General features: G+C 40.5%; 1 protein-coding gene across 20 annotated transcripts in view; it reads left to right on the top strand.

Moving 5' to 3' along the window:
* The first annotated feature begins 1,668 nt into the window (after nucleotides 1–1,668).
* The window catches only part of CEP128 (centrosomal protein 128), a 400,883-nt gene continuing 389,845 nt past the window's right edge, over nucleotides 1,669–12,706 (top strand). For 9 of the 20 annotated variants that reach the window (XR_003134759.3, XR_004818081.2, XR_007412452.1 and 6 more), the window contains exons 1-2: nucleotides 1,748–1,914; nucleotides 4,315–4,475. The gene's annotated coding sequence lies outside the window, so the exon portion shown is untranslated. The other 11 variants (XM_049113365.1, XM_025442571.3, XM_025442567.3 and 8 more) reach the window with 6 other exon arrangements.

Genomic DNA, 12,706 nt, shown 5'->3' with positions numbered 1-12,706 from the left:
TAAAAATTTAACAGTATTTTTCTTCGCTTGTCTCTGAACAAATGAAGACAGAAACTGTTGTATATCTCCTCACGTTTACTGCATCTTTAGTGTCTAATACAGTGTGTGGTTGCTAGAAGCATATGGCATACATTTCCTGAATTAAATGAATGAATGTAATTGTTTTGAAAAATTAAAATGTTAATGGAGTTATTATTATGCTCCTGCATGTATATAGGGAAACTTTATGGCTGTTCTGAATTATCTTAATCCCTGCATCAGGTAGAGTATATTTTTGAATACAACTATGAGCAAGCAGCTTGAAGATAGATGAAAATACATAGGTAATTTTTAGAAGAATTATTTTATGTTCAAACATGTTATGAAATAAACTTTACCCCTCAATGTCACCAGAGAAAATAATTGGATATATCAAATTTGTGTGCTAATTATTTACGATTTTGTGTGTGTATGACAGAGAGAGAGAGAGTTGGATTATTTTAATATATCAAATTTGTGTGCTAATTATTTATGATTTTGTCTGTGTGTATATGTTTGTGTGTGTGTGTGAGAGAGAGAGAGAGATGAAGGGAGAGTGGAAAGTGAGGCAAAGCTGCAAAGAAAGATACTGATTTTGAAATATTTGGCCCCAGATGAGCTCTGGGTGTTATACTGAATGTTGGCAAATTGAATTAAAATAAAATATTTAAAAAAATGTTTTGGCCCTGCCTTTGAAGGGCTGAGTCTGATGGAAGTTACCAATGGGGAAGTGGATAATTACAGCACACAATTATTAGAATAGGGAAACTGTTCATTCAGGGCGATCTAGCTCTTCTTGATGTAGCCAGGAAAGCTTTCATAGATAATGGAAATTTTGATTTTAGCCTTGAGGAGGGAAGGATCAATGGTCTTTTTGGCAGAGCACAGGAAATGAGGCTCTACATGACTAATTGATTTTCACTTCTTCTTAGCTTTTCCAAAGTTGAATTCTTCGTAGAGGTTTTTTGTTTTTTTTTTTTATCGCCTTTTTTTTCTTTTTTCTTTTTTTCTTTTTCTTTTTTTTTTTTTTTTTTGCCACTGAAACCAACCTCTCTGAGTGGAATACATCTCTCTTCTTCCAAAATGACTGAGGAGATGATACCCTAGACTGAATGTAGCAGCAATCATGAAGTGACAGCCTTATAGACTTTTGGTTTGGTGTTAATGAGCTCTGAGATCTTGGGTAAGTCACTCTTTTCAGGCTTAAAGGGTTTGATTAGACAATTTATGTCCCCTTCCAGTTCTAAGACTTTGTGGGCCTTTGGAAAAAAACATTGGCTCTGGTATTATGGGGATTTGTACATTTCATTTCTGGAAATTAATCTGAAAGGAGTAAAAGCAACAGAGTCTGTTATTATTGCAACTACCTTGAATCTTTCTTATTTGCTTAAAAAGTAAATATTGTAGACTTTTCTGAATAAATTACGGTGGTGGTGGGTGGGGAGGCAGCTAATTCCCAATCAGGTGTTTCCTTCCTAAATAAGATACTGGCCCTTTAACAACAACAAAAAAAGAACAGGGCCAGAGGGCGCGGCCTAGGGACTCAGGTGGCAGCTAATCCGGCTTCTTCCTGGAAAGTCGCCCTGAAGCCTGTCGTATGGCATCCTGGGATTTGAAGTTTCTCTTAGGGCCGCTCTCCCTTGACGACTCGTTGTTTTTGAGGGGAAGATGGACTACAACTCCCAGAGGGCCAAGCGGCAGCAGCGGGGTCCTGTTCTCTCGCTGTGGCTGGGCGGCTAGTTCAAGTTGCCATAGCTGCGACTCTGGGGAGAGCACAGTCGGTTGCGCCGCAGCGTCAGGTCAGTTGCACCTTCTGGGTCGCCGGCGGCCGTGGGAGCCGGGAGGGGCCTCGGCGATGATCCGGCTTTAAGGACCAGGGGTCCTCTTCTGCCTCAGGTATCTGTCCCCTGCGGGCTCCTCGCCCTTTCTTGACTGCTTCCCTATCCCATCGGAGAGGTTTTCGGTCCCGCTTGCCCTGGTCCGAGACGAGGGGTGGGGACGCCGGAGCTGCGCGGACATCTGGGGTGTGGCCGTGGCCGGTGGAGTGTAGGTGGGTGCGGCGGCGGCGGCGGCGGGGGGGGGGGGGGGCGCGGGGGGGCGGTCCCGGGTCCCGGGTCCCGGCATCCCGACGCCTCCTCCCTCCGCACGAGCCGCGGCCAAGTTATCCCGGGAATTTGAACTCCGCAGGTACAAACTGGCAGCTCGCAGCTGCGCAGCCTGAGCTGTCACGGATGTTGGTGTCGCTCCGGCGCTAACTTGACGTTTTGTACCTGTTGAGCGGTTACAAGAGTTTGCTCCTCCCGGGCGCGCTGCGTCGGTTGCCTGGCTTTCCGAGGCCGTCGGGGAGCGGCCCCAGCCTTGGCTGCCAGGAGCCCCTTCCCTGAAGTTGTTTGGTGGGAACGCCTGACCTTGAATTCAGCGGCGTCCTTGGTGGGTTTGAGGAGGCTCAGTCCGTCAGGCGGACGTCTCGTGGGACCGCTTTGCAGCCGTGTTGCTCCAAGTACGGTGCAGAGTACCTAGATTCTTTTTTTTTTTCTTTTTAAAGATTTTATTTATTAATGAGACACACACACACACACACACACACACACACACACACACAGAGGCAGAGACGCAGGCAGAGGGAGAAGCAGGCTCCACGCAGGGAGCCCGACGTGGGACTCGATCCCGGGTCTCCAGCATCACACCCCGGGCTGCAGGCGGCGCTAACCGCTGAGCCACCCAGCTGCCCGGGTGTAGAGTACCTAGCGCGCAGGGCGGGACGCCGTCTTGTTACTTATTTCATTCGTCATGCAGAACCGTGCTGTGCAATAGAAATATAATATGAGCCACACAGGCAAGTTTTAGATTTTTCGAGTGCCCACATTGAACAGATAAATTGATTTTAAGAACTTCTTATTTAGCGCAGTGTATCCAGAACACTTTCAACATGTAGTGAGTATGAAATTTATGGAGATATTTTTACATTCTTTTTTAAAAATATTTTATTTATGAGAGAGAGAGAGAGACAGACAGACAGACACAGGCAGAGGGAGAAGCAGGCCCCATGCAGGGAGCCCGACGTGGGACTTGATCTTGGGTCTCCAGGATCACGCCCTGGGCCGAAGCCCGCGCGCACTAAACCACTGAGCCACTGAGCCACCTGGGCTGCCCTCCACCTAACTTTTTAAAAAATATTTATTTATTTATTTATTTATTTTTAATTAATTAATTATGAGAGGCACACACACACACACACAGAGAGGCAGAGAGACACAGGCAGAGGGAGAAGCAGGCTCCATGCAGGGAGCCCGACGTGGACTCGATCTCGGGTCTCCAGGATCACGCCCTGGGCTGAAGGGGGCGCTAAACCGCTGAGCCACTGGGGATCCCTGAGATACTTTACATTCTCAAAGCCATTGTGTTTAAAGGCACCAAGTCTTCACATTCCCTCATATATTTTACACTTCTAGTAACCTGTCCTTTCAAACTGGCCAGGTTTTAGGAGCTCAGTAGCTCACGTGGCTGGCGGCTCCTGTATTGGCAGCGCAGAAGATGAAAACTAAAGCCATTTCACATTAACAGAAAAATGGGGTTGTTTGTAGAACTCGCCTTTGGGAAATTTGCCTCTTTGTTAGATGAGTGAATTGTGCATCCTACCTATGTCCTGTCACTGGGTGATCTGGGTCACTTTGAACACTCTCTAACAGTTTATTTTGATTTCACTTTTCCAGAGTCCTTTTTTTTTTTCTTTCCTTGAAGTTGTTTATAGATGTATTCTCAGAACAACTTTTCATGTAGACAATGACCAATTCCCAGAATAACTTTCCGTGGATTCTTACAGACTGCTTTGAAAGCAGGCACCGAGTGTTGAAAATATTTCTGTCCATAGCTCTCTCCCACAACCAAAGACATTTTACTTTCACTTATTAATTTGCAGTATTAAATGTGGGAAACATTGGGCAGCTTATAAAATATTTCCTTTAGGAATGGTAGCAGATAGTTCACTCCTGGCTTAGAAATAAGTCAGGCCATTAAATTCAGAAGTAACATGTTAACTTTAGGGACAGTATTTTGAGCCACATTTGGTCTGTAATTTCCCAGCCCAAGGGGTGACCAGGTATAGTGGCTGAGTACTTAGATGTGAGGAATTCCTGTGAGTTCACTGGGGCTTTTGCATGATCCAAGGACACTTTCTCTGTTGTGTGCTGTGCTGTAAATTGTGCAGGGTGAGGGTGAACTTATTTTGATCTTTTATTATATAAAAAAATGTAAAATTATAGGTGTGTTTTACCCCCTTGTTTCATTTATCTGTAGGCGGTTTAGGGAAAGTGTGGGGGCAACCAAAGATCATCTACGTGACTAGGCCTTTTGCCCTGAACCTCATGAAGAAATGATAGGAGGCAGACATATGTGCCTAAGAAGAGCACTGAGGAGAACACAGAGGAGAACAACACGGAGTTTTGGGGGTGTGCTTTGTAAGTATGCTTTCTCCCTAAGTTTCTGAGTTAACAGATTTTCGCATATGGTGGGTAAGAATATCTTAACAGATAGACTTCTGAGGGGCAAGAATCTCCTTTCTAACAGGTAGTATAGAGATAAAATAGATGGTTGTGAAAGGGGGTGTTACAAAAATTCAGATGAACAAAATAGATTCGATGTTACCAAATTTAGGGCAACAAACTAGATACCTTAGCAAGAGCAACAATGATGCAAATGTATCTGTTAGTCAAGTATTTGAGAACCTATTTTGTCCCAAACATTGTATTAGGCACCTTTTATATGGTATCTATATAATACCTTTTTTTGGTATATTTTTTTATTGGAGTTCGATTTGCCAACATATGGTATAACACCCAGTGCTCATCCAGTCAAGTGCCCCCCTCAGTGCCCGTCACCCAGTCACCCCCACCCTCCGCCCACCTCCCCTTCCACTACCCCTTGTTGGTTTCCCAGAGTTAGGAGTCTCTCATATTCTGTCTCCCTCTCTGATATTTCCCACTCATTTTCCCTCCTTCCCCCTATAATTCCTTTCACTATTTCTTATATTCTCCGAATGAATGAAACCATATAATGTTTGTCCTCCTCCGATTGACTTGCTTCATTTTTTTTTTTTTTTTTTTACTTCAATAGCATAATACCCTCTACTTCCATCCACGTTGAAGCAAATGGTGGGTATTTGTTGTTTCTAATGGCTGAGTAATATTCCATTGTATACATAAACCACATCTTCTTTATCCATTCATCTTTTGACAGACACCGAGGCTCCTTCCACAGTTTGGCTATTGTGGACATTGCTGCTATAACCATTGAGGTACAGGTGTCTTGGATTTTCACTGCGTCTGGACCTTTGGGGTAAATCCCCAGTAAACCCAGCAATTTCTGGGTTGTAGGGTAGTTCTATTTTAACTCTTTGAGGAACCTCCACACAGTTTTCCAGAGTGGCTGTACCACATTCCCACCAACAGTGCAAAAGGATTCCCCTTTCTCCACATATTCTCTAACATTCATTGTTTCCTGTCTTGTTGATTTTAGCCATTCTCACTGGTGTGAGGTGGTATCTCATTGTGGTTTTGATTTGTATTTCCCTGATGGCAAGTGATGCGGAGCATTTTCTCATGTGCTTGTTGGCCATGTGTATGTCTTCTTTGGTGGGCAAAAGACATGAACAGAAATTTCACCAAAGAAGACATATATAATGTTATTATGCTTATTTCCATTTTACAATTGAGGCAATTGAGGTTCATATAGATTTTTTTGACTTGCTTGGTACCAGGAGCCAGAACAGTGGTTTTTGTCCCCATATCTTTTGACAAATCCCAGTCCTACAAACTACAAAGAGGCCCCAATGCTGTTTATGATTTCTCTCTAATTGGATTTGGTTTACAGTAGCATTTTTAGATTATATGTACCATATATACCATTTATCTCTTTGTATGGGTTCTAGTAGCTTTTTTTTTTTTTTTTTTTTAAGATTTATTTATTATCATAGAGGTGGGGGAAGGCAGAGGAAGAGGACGGGAGACTCCCTGTTAAGTGTGGAGCCTTATGTGAAGCTTGGGAGACTCCCTGTTAAGTGTGGAGCCTTATGTGAAGCTTGGTCCCATGACCGTGGGATCATGACCTGTGCTGAAACCAGGAGTGGGATGCTCAATCAACTGAGCCACCCAGGCATCCCAGTATTTGCATGTTGTATTTTTATAAAGGGCCCTTAAACATAGAGGGGAGACCCAATGAGACCTTGCGATACACCATGTCCAAGATCTGTGTTGTACAAAATTCTTAGAATTAAAGAATTTTAGAGCTGGAGGGGCCTGATAGGATAATCTAGCCCAGAAAATCTCAACTGCAGTCTTGATACATCTGAGAGTAATAATGAAAATAATCTAGAGTTCATTGTTATCCATATAATATTGTCACTGGGTTGATTCTATTATGTAATATTTTCATCCTGTTCATACCATTTTATAGTGTGTTTTTCTTTATTGTCAATACATGAAGTTCTACTTTGTTTTAACTGCTACCAGTTATCTCAGTGAATAGATCCATTTAATGTGTTATGTGTTTTTTTTCTTTTTTTTTGGCTGATATAAATAATTCTGCAGTGAAATTATACATACACCTACATGTGAGATGTGTACATTCATCTTCTTTTGTTTTCCTGGAATAATATTTATAGACATAGAATCTTTGAGTTAAAACATGCATATTATTTATTTTTACTTGTCTTGCCAGTTGTTTTCCAGAGAAGTTATTCTGTTTTATCTTATTTTTAGAAAGGTTTTATTTATTTATTTGAGAAAGAAAGAGAGTGCACATATGCATATGCATGGGGGCGAGGCAAAGGGAGAGGGAGAAGCAGACTCTCTGCTGAGCAGGGAGCCAGATGGTCGTGGGGCTGGATCCCAGGACCTTGAGATCATGATGTCTGCTGAAGGCAGACTCTTAACCAACTGAGCAGACACCCTGAAAAGTTATTCTATATAATACTCTTATAGCAAGGTGTGTCCATGCCAAAACTTTTTTTCTCTGTACAGAACAGAGAAACAAGAATATGATTTTATCTTTTAATTTGCAATTATTAGTGAAATAAAGTATATGTTTGCTAGAGCTATATGTGTTCTGTGAATTGCCTGTTTACATATTCTTTTGCATCCTTTACTACTGCACTATTCTTTTTTCTACTTTTTTTTTAAAGAGATGATTAATCCCTTCATTCTCATATATTGCAAATATGTTTCTGAATTTGTCCTTTAGATTTTTTTAAAGATATTATTAATTCATGAGAGAGAGAGAGAGGGAGAGAAGGAGGCAGAGACATAGGCAGAGGAAGAAGCAGGCTCCATGCAGGGAGCCCAGTGTGGGACTTGATCTGGGGACTCTGGGATCATGTCCTGGGCCAAAGGCAGGTGCTAAACCGCTGAGCCATCCAGGTGTCCCCTGTCCTTTAGATTTTTAACATTGTTTCTGGTGTCTTGTTATTAATAGTTATAAAAGATCCTAAGAGATTGATCAGGTCTTTCTCAGATATGCGCACTTCCTTGAAATTCTTATAACTCTTCATGTAGATCTGTACAATGCTGGTACTTGGAGTGTTTTGGAGATGGGAGTATTTGTGGTCAAATGAATCCAGTTAGCTGATGAACAATTAGTCTACCCCACATAGCATAGGATTTGCCATGTAAGTGCTCATGAATGAATGAATGAATGAATGAGTGCTCATGGATGAATGAACTCAGGGATGAATGGAGGAGTGAATTAAAGTAAGCCTAAAGTAGGCTTTTGTGAATGAAGAGAGGTGTCAGTGAAGAAGTGACCTAAGACTAGTTTTTATTTATTTATTTATTTGGTTGTCAAATGATCCTTTATTGAAATATTTTTCTTTGTAGTTCTCAACTAGCTGGGAATTCCACTGTACTACTATTGGTGTTATCTATGATGTGATGAGGGTACTAGCCATCAACATGGCAGTTCACAGATTGGACAATCCCCAGGATCTCTTTAATGGTTCCAGAGAGTTTTTTGGCTTAAGATCTGTGACACCTCTGTTGGGCAATGTTGACAGTCTTATCAAAAGTATTATTTCCACTGTGTTTAATGTTTTTCTGTTTCTTTCTGTCTCTTGGTGGTTTCTTGAGGGCTTTGATAATCAGGGCAGAGGCAGAAGGTATCATTTCACTCAGACCCAGGGGGCTGATGTTAGGGACCAGGGCAGACATCACACCAACATTCCCCCTGGTGCACATCAAGTATACAACATTGATCTATTTGGGGTTGAACTTAGGTGACATGGTAGAAATGGCTGGTGTTGGATAAACTCAGATTTGGAATCACAAAGACCATTGAACCTCGGCCTCCTCACAGCCAAACACCAAAAGTGCTATGATAGTATTTTAAAGGAAGAAGATAAAGGCAAATCTTATAGATCATAGAAAGAAGGAAAAAGCTTGATGGTGGGAAAATGAAGGCTTTAAAATTGCAAAATGTGTTTACCTGTGAGCAACAGTTGGTACATTGAAACAGTACTGAGGATGGAACCAGGTGATAAAGAACCTAGGTAATTTGGAGTTTAGAGCTCTGTAGTACAGATAAATAATAATTGAGAAATGCAGGTAGCTGCAAATTAAAGTGATTTGCAGTAAGTCAAGGAAACTCTCTAGGTTTGATTCAGTTATAAATTTTATCACATGTTCAAGTCAATTTGAAATGTTTATCCTTGTTTACATAGACATATTATCAAGTATTCATATTTACACTGTTTTTCAGTTTAATTCATATTTTTTGAAGGCTTAAGATAATCAGTCTAGGCCAATTACCATAAAATTATTTCATGCAGCAGTTATTTAATTAGTACATGCTGTTTGCAAAGTCCTGTACTTTGAAATTTGTCTCTGGATTAATCAGACAGGATAATAAAGAAAATTTAATTGTAAATTCATTCAAAAATGTTCCAAATACATGCCCAGCACTATGCAAGGTATTGAAATACAACCATGAACAAAATAAATGGGCATCTCTGATAAAAGTTAGAGTCTACTGAGGGAGCAGACAAGTCAATAGCCAGTTAGCAGTCTCTCGGCTGTGACAGGGTAGTATCCACCATGGGCACTTGGCCCAGAGTTGGCTGGGGGCTGTGAAGTCCAGTTTTTTAAGGGAGGTTTCCTGTGAACTGAGACTTGAAGGAAAACCTAAGAGTTAACTAAGGGAAAAAGAGTGAAAAGTATGTTCCGGCTTATGAATCCAGCAGGGAAATGAGTATGCCATATTCGAGGAATTGAAAAAGAATTCTGTGGCACAAATAATTACAGTTTAAGGACAAGTTTAATAAATGTCTTGCTATGACAGAGCTCTAAGAATGCAGAAAGAGGAAAGATCACTTCCGGCTGGAGATGGAAAGCTTCACTGAGATTGTATTATTTGAAAAGATGAGTGGAATTTCAACAAGTGGCAACAGTAGAGAGCAGAAGGTATTCTAGACAGAACTAATGATATTAGTGAGAGATGGAAGTGGTGGGAGAACCGCTGGAGTAATAACAGCTGAATGCAGGCCTTATGTTTTCCGTGGTTCTTTTGTTGGAGAGGAGGGTGGCTAGCTGAGGGTCTTGAGTTCCTGATTCGAGAACCTAGACTCAGTCTTACATGAGCAGCGGAGTGTCTGTGAAGGTTGGAAAAGACTCAACAGTTAGAGAAACCATTTTGGTGGCAAGGAATGAGTTGAGAAAATTCCTGGATTATAAGTGGTGCCAGTGGTGTTGAAAAGTGATAAATAGTAACGTGGGCTTTGGAGAAAGGTTCAAGACTCTCCCTTGCAGCTCAGTAGCTGTGTAGCCTTGAATACTTATACTTAGCTTCTTTAAAGCTTTTTATGTATACATTGTAATGACAGTAGTACTTTGTAGGATTATTGTCATACAACAATCTGTTATGTTATTCAGCATTAATATCATTTCAACTTTTGTTTTTTGAAGGTTTTTAAGATTGAGGTTTTATTTTTTTTTAAGATTTTATTTATTCATGAGAGACACAGGGAGAGAGGCAGAGACACAGGCAGAGGGAGAAGTCAGGCTCCATGCAGGGAGCCTGATGTGGGACTCAATCCTGGGACTCCAGGATCACGCCCTAGCCGAAGGCAGGCACTAAACCGCTGAGCCACCCAGGAGTCCCAAGATTGAGGTTTTTAACCAGGGTCTGCTTCCATGTACACCCAGCAATTTAATTTTTAAATGTAATTGTTCTTAAATGATATTGTAGTGCATTTCATTATAATTGGATTCCTTTCTAACACTATGGGTTTTAAAATTTTTATTCATCCATTTAAACACATTCCCAGAAACAGTGCATGGTGTAAGTCAAGCTTAAGAACTCCTATGACATTTTTAAAATAAATTTAATGTTTTTATATCTTAGAAAAAATATACAAATCATTCAATTTATATGCTTTTAACAATAAGAATAAATGCCAGACTCATGATAATCATATCAATAAGTGCAATAAAAATATATTCCAGTTTTTTATTATAGAAGAATTAAAGGAAAGATCTAAAGATGCAAAGTAAAAGAAAAATGGGGCAAGAAAGAAATATGGGTATGGAGAGTAGTGGAAAAAGAGAAATAGAAAATACATATACACCATGAAGAGAATACCTTTTTTTTAAAGCTTAAGGTTTTAGAATATGGTATCTGAAAAAAATAGATGCTTTTCTCCCTGAAATGGGTTCTAAATATTCTTAACAAGAGAAAGGATTATTTAAAAGACATCTTAAAATAGCTATAGTAAGTTGGATATATAGCACATTTAAGTATTTAATGCTTTATTATATTCATCATATAAGTTTTTAATTCTAAGGAAACAAGTACATATGGAATATTCTGGCCTTAAATGCATTTCTGGATGGAGAGGATGGATGGATCATAAGAATATGGTAGGGGAGGACAAAGAAAACGTTTCAGTGATGGGGCAATGTATTTAGAATTTACATAATTCTTTTATGTATAGAATGCAGTGGAAAAAGCACTAGCTTAGAGGCCGGTGGGTTCCAGTTCTGTTATTGCAACTTTTTAGCAAAACCATCACAGACAAGTATTTTACTCAAAGCTTTGTTTTTCTTTAACAGCAAAAGCAAAGGGTCATAATTATACCAACTTTACTGAATTGAAATGGAGATCAAAGAGAAAAGGCTAATGCAAATGCTTTGTAAGCCATAAAGCAATATGCAAATTTAAGGTATAAATAGCAATAAAATATTTTATTTTCTTAAAATTTTTAGTGTTGTTTTGTTCACTAGGAAAGTGAAGAGTTCCTTTTTATACTTTAAAAACAGGAAGAGATCAAGTGTACCTTATACTTAAGAAATTGCTTGTTTCTTGAAAAAAAAAAACAAAACAATATTACACTGAGAATATCCCCAACTGCCATTTATGATTGTTTAGAATTTTTTTCTAAAAAATTGCTAGCCTTTCACTTGTTTTATCAACTGCTTATGCTTAGTTTGTGCATCCTAATTTGAATCTGTCCCATTTCCACCATTAGAAGGCAGCCTGACACAAGCCTGTTTCCTCATGGAGAGTAGGCTTGAGAGGAAACTTCCGGAAATAACCATCTTCTGAACCAAATCAAATGATTTATTAGTAAATAAATTTTTCAGTTAGCTTTTACTGCGTAACAGATCAAACCTTGGAGGCATCCAAGCATTTATTGCTTGTGTGATGGGTTAGCTAAGCCATTTGCTTATCATCCCTAGACTTACTGATTTGTCTGCATTCAGCTGGCTGATCTACTGATCTAAGCTGGAAGCCACTGGGCAACCATGGATCCCATAGCTTCCATCGGTATAGCCTGGGCACATCCTCATGGTGATGGGAGAGTTGCAGGAGAGCAAGTTCCACGTGTAATCTCTTTTCAAACCTCTGCTAGTGCCAGCTGAAGCCAGTTGCCGGGACCTGGGCTGGTAACTCCATTTGTGGTAGGAAGGCAGTGAAGGGAGGGGTGAAGAATTAGAGCCAAATTATGCATTTTATTACACTTCTATTCTGAAAGTGCTGTCTGATATATACAGTAGGGAAACATTCTAAGTGGGAAAACATTCTAAGTAGTTTTAGTCCTTCTGCTCAGTAGTAGTATATCCTTCTGGTTTTATAGTCTACAGAGATGGCTAATATCAAAGGTGTATTATCCAATTTTCCTTCTTGTCTGTAAAGGAAAGCATTAACTTTTGAGCATTTAACCTTGATTCATTCTTCATGATTGAACTGCTCATTTTTTTTTTTTTTTTAATTTATTCAGAGGCAGAGAGAGAGAGAGAGGCAGGCAGAGAGGCAGAGGCAGAGGCACAGGCAGAGGGAGAAGCAGGCTCCATGCAGGGAGCCCGATGTGGGACTCGATCCCGGGTCTCCAGGACCACACCCCAGGCTGCAGGTGGCGCTAAACCGCTGTGCCACCGGGGCTGCCCGAACTGCTCATTTTAAACTGGGGAATGAGACTGGCAAACTTCCTTTGTCTTGGTTCTTTATCTAAAATAAAATTTCAAGCTCAACTGCTGAGTGGGGTCAGTCAGATAATTCATTGTGTGAAGCAGGCCCACTGGGGATTGGGGAAAACAGGAAGGTGGGCGTCTGACTCTAGGGCAGGTGCTACATCCATGTTGCCCCTGGAAAAATTCACCCCCAGTGTTGCCAGGTCTCTGAATTTTTTTTCTTTTAAAGATTTCAT

Source organism: Canis lupus, chromosome 8, assembly GCF_003254725.2.
Source record: "Canis lupus dingo isolate Sandy chromosome 8, ASM325472v2, whole genome shotgun sequence".
Taxonomy (NCBI): Eukaryota; Metazoa; Chordata; class Mammalia; order Carnivora; family Canidae; genus Canis; species Canis lupus.
Note: the sequence above shows the minus strand (reverse complement) of the source record. Positions and strands in the feature narration are given on the sequence as shown.